The sequence below is a fragment of the Herpailurus yagouaroundi genome, unplaced genomic scaffold (genome assembly GCF_014898765.1).
Source record: "Herpailurus yagouaroundi ecotype Mexico unplaced genomic scaffold, PumYag 28, whole genome shotgun sequence".
In the NCBI taxonomy this organism is placed as follows: Eukaryota; Metazoa; Chordata; class Mammalia; order Carnivora; family Felidae; genus Herpailurus; species Herpailurus yagouaroundi.
In genome coordinates, this window is record NW_024412376.1 from 160,593,137 (window position 1) to 160,602,886 (window position 9,750).

Consider the following 9,750-nt stretch of genomic DNA (forward strand, 5'->3'; position numbering starts at 1 on the left):
ATAGCAACAGCAATGGGTCCATGGAAAGTGTTCATAGAGTTTCATGTGGGCCCATGGAAAGTGTTCATAGAGTTTGATGCTTAAATAGTGACCGGGATGGAACAAGCAGTCACATGGCCAAAATATTTGAGGTGGTCCAAGAGAGTATATAACTGGTCTTAAAGAGTTATTCTGAGAATTAAGTAGAATAAGTTATGCAGAAGATTCAATATATAATAGGTATTTTATTCATGTCATGTTACCAAAATGTTCTGCTTCATCAAAATAAGATTAATTCTTACAAATCTTAATTTAAAGGAAGTCTTCCCTCCATATTCCAACTCAAACAACCTGGACATCTGAGGAGAAGGGACTCTTCTTACCCACTCCTATGTTTCCTTCCATGTGCCATCAGACATAGTGAAAAAGGTCTTTTCTACCCTGAGGTAATGCTGAGAGAATGCAAAGCACAAGCGAGGGCAACACCAAATATCATTTTGAAGCAAGACTGGGATAAAGGGAAGAAGTGTGCTTTGGAAGCTTCCTGAATGTTCTTTGATGTCATAAAGCAGTAGGGAATAAAGGGCTAACTGAGAATATAAGATGAATAAGGAAATGCACATCTTCATATTTTTAGAATTTAAATGAAGTTGGAGAATAACCTGCAAGTTGTAAGAAGCCCTGGAGAATGACTAATGTTATCAGCTTAAAGAAATCAAGATCCAGAGAGGGAGGTAAACCATAAGAGACTCTTAATTATAGAGAACAAACTGAGGGGTGCTGGAGGTGGAGGGGATGGGCTGGGCATTAAGGAGGGCACTTGTTGGGGTGAACACTGGGTGTTCCATGTAAGTGATGAGCCACTGAAATCTACTCCTAAAACCACTATTAAACTATATGTTATCTAACTTGAATCTAAATAAACTCTTGGAAAGGAAAAAAAAAAAAAAAAGAAAGAAAGGAAATGAAGACCCTTTCACATTCTTAAAACCCTGTACCTTAAAGAAATTCCCTGGAATAGTTCTTCTCCTATGAGATGAGAAAGCTTCCCTGTTCCTCCCTGTCAACACTCACTCAAATAAGCAGTCCAGAAAGAACAAAACTCAACCCAAGAAAACATAACAAAAAACGAACAAGCATAGTACAGGTACACAAGTACTAAAAAGGAAAAAAGAGGATAAAAAAAGAGCAGGAATAAAATTAGATACAAAAACAAAGAAAGAAAAAAAAAGAAACTTTCATTTACTTAGGTATGGCATACTAGATATCTGATTGACCATCCAACACACAAAACTGAAAATGTCAAAATAATGTAAAAATATCTTAAGGTATATCACTTAAAGGGCATGGATGTAATACATCCAGAGATGTAAAAGAGGAAGAGGGAAAGAGAAGGAAGAGAGGAAGAAGAGAAAAAGATTCTAAAATAAATAGAAAGAAAAGAGTGATCCTCCAAAATAAAAATCAATAGATAGATAGATAATAGATAGATAGATAGAAGATAGATAGATAGATAGATAAGGAGGTGGGGAAGCATGTAGACTGGTGGAAGAAAAAATAGATGGTGAGTAATTATATTCAATTGGGAGATAAAGTAACTTTCACATTAAAATTCTATAATAGTGAAACTAACTTTCTAAAAGAGGCAGGTAGAAAATCTAACAATTGGAGAAGATGCCTGTTATATACTAGCCAGTGGAATGATGAAATAACCATATTAGTAAGAGTAAAAATATTTAGAAAAATAAAAGAACTACCAAATATATTGAGTTTTGTATAATTATAATATATATATATATATTAAATATGGGTTAAAATAATACAAATAATCTTTCTACAAAAACAAATTGATAATTATACAATAATAGTGGGAAATTTTAATACAATTTTCAGTAATTGAAAGATAAAACAAATAAACAACAACAACAACAAAATCAACAAATTTACCTTAACTGAGATATTAAAATCAAGACCAACTAACATCATGTGTCTCCTGACATGATTCAATAAGAAATTTAAAATATCACCTATGAATTAGTCCCACAAAAGGGTTTAACTTGAATGTCATCAAAAAGGAACAATCATAGACATTCAGACTGTGGAATAGTCTATAAGGCGATTGTCCTTAAGTCTTTAAAAAAGTCATTATAAAAAAAGCAATACAAAATATCTAAATTGAATTCTAGAATTAATTTATATATTAAAAGAACCTCAAAGACATGACAATCAGATGTTATATGTGAACCTTAGTTAGATCCAGAAATTAGAAAGATAAAAACATCTGTAAGAGATATTGTGAGCTGTGGCAACCTGAATACAGAGGGTATGATAGGGTTCCTTGATTTAGAAAATTAAACTACAGAACATCTAGTTAAACTTGAATTTCATAAAACAATGAATAGTATTTTAGTATAAGGATGTACCACTCAATATTTGGGACATAGTAATATCAAATAGTTATTTGTTGTTTATCTGAAATTCAATTTAGTTGGGGTATTATGTATTTTATCTGGCAACCCTACTGTATATTCAGTGATATTGTACAATTGCTATTTTTTAGCTCATTTAATGAGATTCAGTGGTGAAATATCATAGTGCCTACATTTTTCAAGTTATTCTGAAAAAAACATTTTGATACTAAAACTTTATCACTTGAGGTGAAGGATATACTGTTGAAATCATTATTCTCTAATGTCTTCTGAAATTTTTTTAAAATATAAAATTGGCAAAAAGTTCATCAACTCCTGACTTCTATATGAGCCATTTCTCTTACAATTAATATGTAATATTGAGTTTTTTAAATGGTTCTTTTTTGCCATGTGGTGAATTAAACTATCTTTCAGACCATTTCGAAAGGCGGGGATCATTCTAGGAGAAATTTATTTCATTTGGGAAAAAATCTTTTAAAAAAGTAAAATAGAAGATTTTAACAAAATATTTAATAACTTTGATCTAATTGTCAAATGTAGAACATTGTGCACGAGAGTTGGTGCAACTGAGGAATGGTATATACCTGATGGATATAAATTATTTTAATCATCCATAAAACAATAACAAAATGTGATTAACATATTTGTCAGAAAGCAACTATCAACAAATTCCAAAATCTATCTTATGGATTACGATCTCTGATAACCAATAATAACAGTACCACATTCTTCTAAATACCTGAGGTGCCATTTAAAAAAGAAACTTAGAAAATGTTTATAATGGAAAACTAAAGGAAATACATTAGAATAAAATTTTGAAACACAGCCAAAGCAGTATTTTGAGGGAGACTTATAGCCATAACGGTGTCCATTAAAAGAGAAGAAAAGTTCAAAACTAGTGAATTAAATATCAAATTATGTTCTTTTTGGACTCAATATAACCTTGAAAACAAAGACGTTCCCCTTGTTATATTGTATTCCTGAGAGTGCTATCCATACACTAAAGCAGTAAGTTAATCTTACAGATTGAATTTGTGTTCCCTCCGCAATTCATTGTTCAAGTCCTAACTTCCAGTTCTTCAGCATGTGCCCTTATTTGGAAATTGGGTCATTGAAATTGTAGCTAATTAAGATGAAGATTTAACCCAATATGAGCCATGGATGGGCTCTTAATCCAATGTGACTGGGGTCCTTATTAGAAGGGGATATTTGGACACAGAGACACACACATAGGGAAAACACCATGTGAAGATAAAGACAGAGGTCAGAGTGATACTTCTGTATACCAAAGATTACCAGAAAAGCACCAGAAACTACAAGAGAGGCATGCAGACTTTCCTCAGAGATCTCATAAGGAACCAGCCTTGTCAACATCTTAATCTTGGACTTCCAGCCCCCAGAGCTGTGAGACAATGAATTTCCATGGTTTAAGTCACTCACTGTGTAACACTTTATCACAGCAGTTCTAGCCAACTGATGCAGTTACCTTATTGACTATATGGGCCATTCGTTGGAAAGCCCTTTGTTTTCTCTGAACTCAATACATTATTCACTATTGTATTTTGAAGCTTCTAACCCCATCATCTTTTTGTAGACCTTGCCAATGCGTGAAATTCCTGACAAGCAATTCTAGAATCCGTTACTTGAAAACATACATCCTAGGTTTAAAACCTCTCCCAAATATAGGATAAGAAAAGGAATCTTATAGGTAAATAATTTATCTGTCTGGCCTAAGCAACAAATATATGCTGAATAAACTGTATCTGTAAACTAGTATGTTAAAGCACCAGAATATGTTGATTTTGTTTGCACAGACATTTATGGTGGCTTTTTGGAGAGTGGTTATCAAGCTGAATGCAGGCCATATGTTATCAAAAGCATAAAACATACACACACAAAAAAAGTGTTATTTGGATGACAAGAGAATTTTAGGGCAAAAAATACACATAAGAAAAACATTGCTACTTTATAATATATACATGTTGAAAGATGACAATTATGTGTTATGCTTCTTTTTAAATTGTACAGTAATTTGAGTTGCAATTACAATTTTAAATGAACAATTGGGAAGGATAATTATATCTCATTATGTCAACTGGGCTACTCTAACGAGCTCTCTTACTAGATACTAGTGAAAGTAAAAGACTCCAAAATATGATTTAGGTAGCAAAATGCTATCTTCGTCTTTTGTTTTTGAGTTGTTTCTCTAGCAAATCACGTTTGGTAGTGACCCGTTAAGTTTGGGAGACATACGTCATTTGAAAGATGTGGAGACTTTATTTTGCAGCCAGTTTCTAAAAAATTATTATCAGGAAGAATAAAGAATTTTAAGTAAAAGTGTCAAATTAAAAAGCAGCAAATATAGTTAAGGAAAAGAAGGGTGGGCATACCTACTTGAATATTTGGGGGGTGGATATGAAACCATGAAACCACAAAGGCGTTAAGTGACTCTGAGTACAATGTACTTAACTTTTTGGCTTCAGTTTTCTCATCTCTAAGTGTGAATAATACATTTTTTCCTCTCAATTTTGGCTTGATGGTTAAAGGAATTTATAGTTGAAATGTAGTCAGCTGTAGGGTAGCAATCAGACATTGTTAGCCTCCTTTCTGTCAGTTATGAAAGGGAAAGGTGGTTCTGACATTTTTATGCAACTTTTGAGAACACAAAATCATTCATATTTCACTTTTTTGGTGAATTCCCCCCAATCTGATTAAATAAGATTAGATTACTTGGGGGAGTGAGCTTATAGTTGTGGCTCCGTTATAATGTGGGCGACAAGAGGGTCTCCAAGGAAATCCTCCTTGAAACACTTGTCCTCACTGGGAAGGTCTTTAGGAGGCTCTCCTCTGGGGCCTCTTGTGCTTTTCTCTGACAACATCTTGCAAATATTTAAAAACAGAAACCACTGGGGTGCCTGGGTGGCGTCAGGTGAGCATCTGACTCTTGATTTCGGCTCAGATTCTCATGGTCTGTGAGTTCAAGTCCCACATCTGTACTCTCAGTGCGGAGCCTGCTTCAGACTCTGTCTCCCTTTCTCTCTGCTTCTCTTCCATTCTCTCTCTCTCTCTGTCTCTCAAAAGTAAATAAATATTTAAAAAAGAGAGATCATTTCTTTTCAGGGCAGTCATTATTCCATAAAGTTATTTCTTTAAATCCTACTGGCTTTCTGAAGATAATGTCTTTTATAAAACTACCAATTTGGAAAAGGGTCAAAATACAGACTGGGTACCCACAGATTTGGGTTCATTCCTGACTCAAAAGGTGGTATTGGGCAAAATTTGACTCCTTCATATTTTATCTTCCTACTAGAAACTTAGCACTGGAGTAGGAGTTTCTGGAAATCAAAAGTTATATACCTGATGCATCTTCTGTTCTTAAAAAAAAAAATGAATACTCTAGGGGTGCCTAGGTGACTCCATTGCTTAAGTGTCAGACTTCGGCTCAGGTAATGATCTCACATTTGGTGAGTTCGAGCCCTGCATTGGGCTCTGTGCTGACAGCTCGGAGCCTGAAGCCCGCTTCGAATTCTGAGACTCCCTCCCTTTCTGCTCCTCCCCCATTGCTCTCTCTCTCTCTCTCTCTACCTCTCAAAAATAAATAAAAATTAAAAAAATTAAAAAAAAATTAAAAAATTAAAACTCTGGAATATCTGATTCATAGATGAATTAATTAGTGAGTGAATGAGTGAATCAATCAACTGAGTCACTTATAAAAGAGCTAAAGAACAATACATACTACATGATCAAACACTGTCTTTGTGGTTACTGAAATGAAGTGCTTTGAGATCTGCAGAGGAAAAAAAAAACAGTCAGTACAATCGGTATCTGAGGGAAGTGAGGTAATCTCCAACTGTAGGAAGGAAAAAGCAATTCAATTAATTCAACACGCATATAATATCCACACAATGCTTGAAAGCCATTGGACTAGATCCTAGGGATATAGAAACAAAAGTGATATGTTTGCTGTCCTAAACATCTTTCTAGTGGAAGAGAAATATTGATACAGAAATAACTGTGAAAGGGTTTGTTTAAGCAATAATAAAATAAAAATAAATTGTAGAAGTGTTATAGAAGAGTAGGCAGCAAGGCTGAGTGCTTTTCTAAATGTTTACAGAAAAGCCTTATAGATATTATTTGTAATTAAATTCAAATTTCCTTTCAGGGCAAAGAGCCTTTGTGACAGTGTCCTCGTGCTTTACATTTGTTTGAATTCTTTTCTTAAACTTCAGTGAACACTAGAACTGAATTCTGTATATTACATCCCATAAATAGGAAATGGACCTTAGCTCATTTTTTTGTTTTTTTGTTTTTTTTTTTTCTGTGAAGCCAAATGATGTCTATGTCATTAGAGTAAATTAGTGCTCTAGGATTATTTCTTTAACTAGAAAAATATGTAGATGCCAAATTTTCACACAGACATTACCAACAAAAACTGCTGATCACTTTTGACAATGGGGATTCATTTCAGAGAATCCACATCAACTGCAGAAACAGGGTCTCTGCTCTAAACCAGGCATTTTTGTAACCGTCCGCATTTCCCCTTGCAAAGCTGCTCATATATATATTTGAATATTTTTCATCCTTTAAGAGGATGGGAGATTATTTGCAATTTAACATATTAAGTTGAGATGTGCCTAAAGGACCCAGAACAAACGTTAAGTGTAACATAAGTCTAGCAGGACAATTACTTGCTTAATGACTCAGAATTTGTGCCCAGCAACGCACGCCGTGATAGATGGAAGTGTTAAGCATTTACAATGTAGTTTTCAGACGATACCATTATGCCGAAAAGTATTCACACAGATCCAGAAATCAAAGGATATTTGCAAAGTCATCAAAAATTGAAACGAGTACTGCGAAGTGAGGATTCAAAGGGTCCGGGAATTAAAATTAAGAACTCCAAAGACTCTTAGGCAATGCAGTAGTCAGGGACGGTCCCAGAATGGTATAGAAAAAAATGATCCTGACGACCTATTCTGTCAAGTACTGTGCTAGTCTTTGTTTTCTGTTATTAAACCAATCTGGTCTTCCTCTGAATCCATGATGCTCATCGGGAAATCAACTATGTCTCATTTAGGAAAGGTAAAAATGCAGAAGGAGAATGCCAGTTTTGAGCTACTGCTAAAGACCAGACAAAATTCTTGGGGCACCTGTGTAGCTCAGTTGGTTCAGCGTCCCGCTTCGGCTCAGGTCATGATCTCATGGTTCGTGAGATCAAGCACGGAGTCTGCTTGGGATTCTCTCTTTCCCTCTCTCTCTGTCCCTTCCCTGCTTTCTCATTCTCTCTCAAAATAAATTAACATCAAAAAAAAATGTAAGTGCCCTTCTTTGAGATAAGTGTTCAGAACACCCGCCTGTCGAGGTGATTCCTAATTCACTGGTGGCCAGAGCCCGTATCTGGTGGTTCCCTCTGTTGTTCCATGCAATCTAATTCCAAAGCCCTTACGACCCACCAACTAGTAGAGAGAAGGCCCCCAGTGTCCAGGGAGAGCTTGTCCAAGAACCTTAAACAATGACAGGGAGGTGACAGTGTATAAAAGTATGGGATTCCAACCAGGCCTTAGCTTATGGGTTCTTGATCCCCTTCGGAATGTGCCCTAGTTTATTTCTGGCTGAACTATGGTCTTGGGAAAAGGGTTGACCCTCAACCCAGCAACCACCCAAACTTAGTTCATTTTCTCTGTGGACTCTCCCCATGTTCTTCTACCCTCCACTGTTTTGAGTATCTTTTTTGTCTTTATAAACATTTTTATGTACTTATACCTCAGTGATATGAAAAAAAAAGGAGGGTGGGCAAAACGCTATCCCTTCTCCAGTTTTTCAAAGCTAAAAAATGTGCTGAATTAAACCTTTAGGAAATACAATAGGACTGCTGGACTGACAAAACCTGTCTTTAAATATATATATTATATATATATATATATATATATTATATATATTATATATATTATATATTATATATTATATATATTATATATTATATATAAATAATATAATATATATAATATAATATATATAATATAATATATTTTATATATATATATATATTCTGGGTGAGGGCAGAGGGAGAGGGAGAGAATCCCAAGCAGGCTCCATAATGTCAGTGCTCAGCCAAGCTCCACACAGGACTCAAACCTACAAACTATGAGATCATGATCTGGGCCAAAATGAAGAGTCAGAGGCTTAACTGACTGAGCCACCAGGGCGCCCCTGACCAAAACCTTTCTTTTGTCATGTTTCTTTAAATATCCAGACCTTTGTCTTGAAAATGAGGAGGTGGTCTGTCTGGAGACTCAGAGGATCATTATAGGATGATGTTTATAATGTGCCTTCACTTCACGGAAAAAGAAGGACTTGGGGTGACCAGGCCAAGCAAAAGGATGTGTTATCAAACTCTGTATTTTTATAAAGTACAACAGGAATTCAAAGGACAAAGTTTCCTCATTTCCTGGGGTGCTTTCCACTGTAACTCAGTACCCTGGCCCCTTCTACAATAGCAGTAAGTGCAACTCTTTAAGCAATTGAAGAGTCAGAAAGGCACATTGCTAGTAAGAACATCTTAAAAGCTAATGTATATTCGTTTACTTCCTGTCAATTTCAGTTGTCTTCTATGTTTCACTTCACCTCTTAGATTCTTTATGAGTATCTCTACAAAGAGTCAAGTGAAGACTGCAGAAAAATATCCACACTCTTAAAAGAAAATGTAAAACACTTTGCTTGATTATCCGTGTATATTTGCTCATGGACATGTTTAAGGGATGCATTATCAAAATAATGTATATATGTATATTTTCACTTACATATTTATGCTTTTTGAGAGAAACATTAAAATATGTTAAAGTTCATTGGAAGATCAGAAAGTCATATTTAAACACTAACCCTGATGAGAGCCACACGCTTTTGAGAAAGTCAGTTAATGCCTCCAAACATTACATCCAATAACCTCACTCCTAACTCCTACCTTCCTGGAACCCTCAGCAGTGTGCCCAGAAATAAGGCCAGTTTGCCCCTTGGAACGTTAGGAAGCTGCCTCAACTACTGATCACCAAACATAAAATGTGACCCCTATGACTTGCATCCTTTCCTACTTTCCACTGTGTCTGTGGAAGGACTATTCTCCCATACCTAGGAGGAGCTCTGAGTCCTATCTCTTTCTCTCCCCCCACCCCTTCTCTCTTCTCTCTCCTCCTGCCCCTCCTCTTCTTTCTTTCCCTGCTGCTCCTCTTCTTCTCCCCCTCCTCCTCCTCCCCCTCCCCCTCCTACTATTCCTCCTCATTCTTCTCTTCCTCCCCCTCCTTCTTCTCCTCCCCCTCCCCCTCCTCCTCTACCACCTTCTTCGTCT

General features: G+C 35.7%; 1 long non-coding RNA gene across 1 annotated transcript in view; it reads left to right on the forward strand.

Annotated features, from left to right (window-relative positions):
• Positions 1-583: 583 nt before the first annotated feature.
• Positions 584-9,750, forward strand: part of LOC121034079 (uncharacterized) — a 16,062-nt gene continuing 6,895 nt past the window's right edge. Inside the window, exon 1 of the long non-coding RNA XR_005792284.1 lies at positions 584-713. This is a non-coding gene — a long non-coding RNA (uncharacterized LOC121034079). The remainder of the gene's footprint in view (positions 714-9,750) is intronic.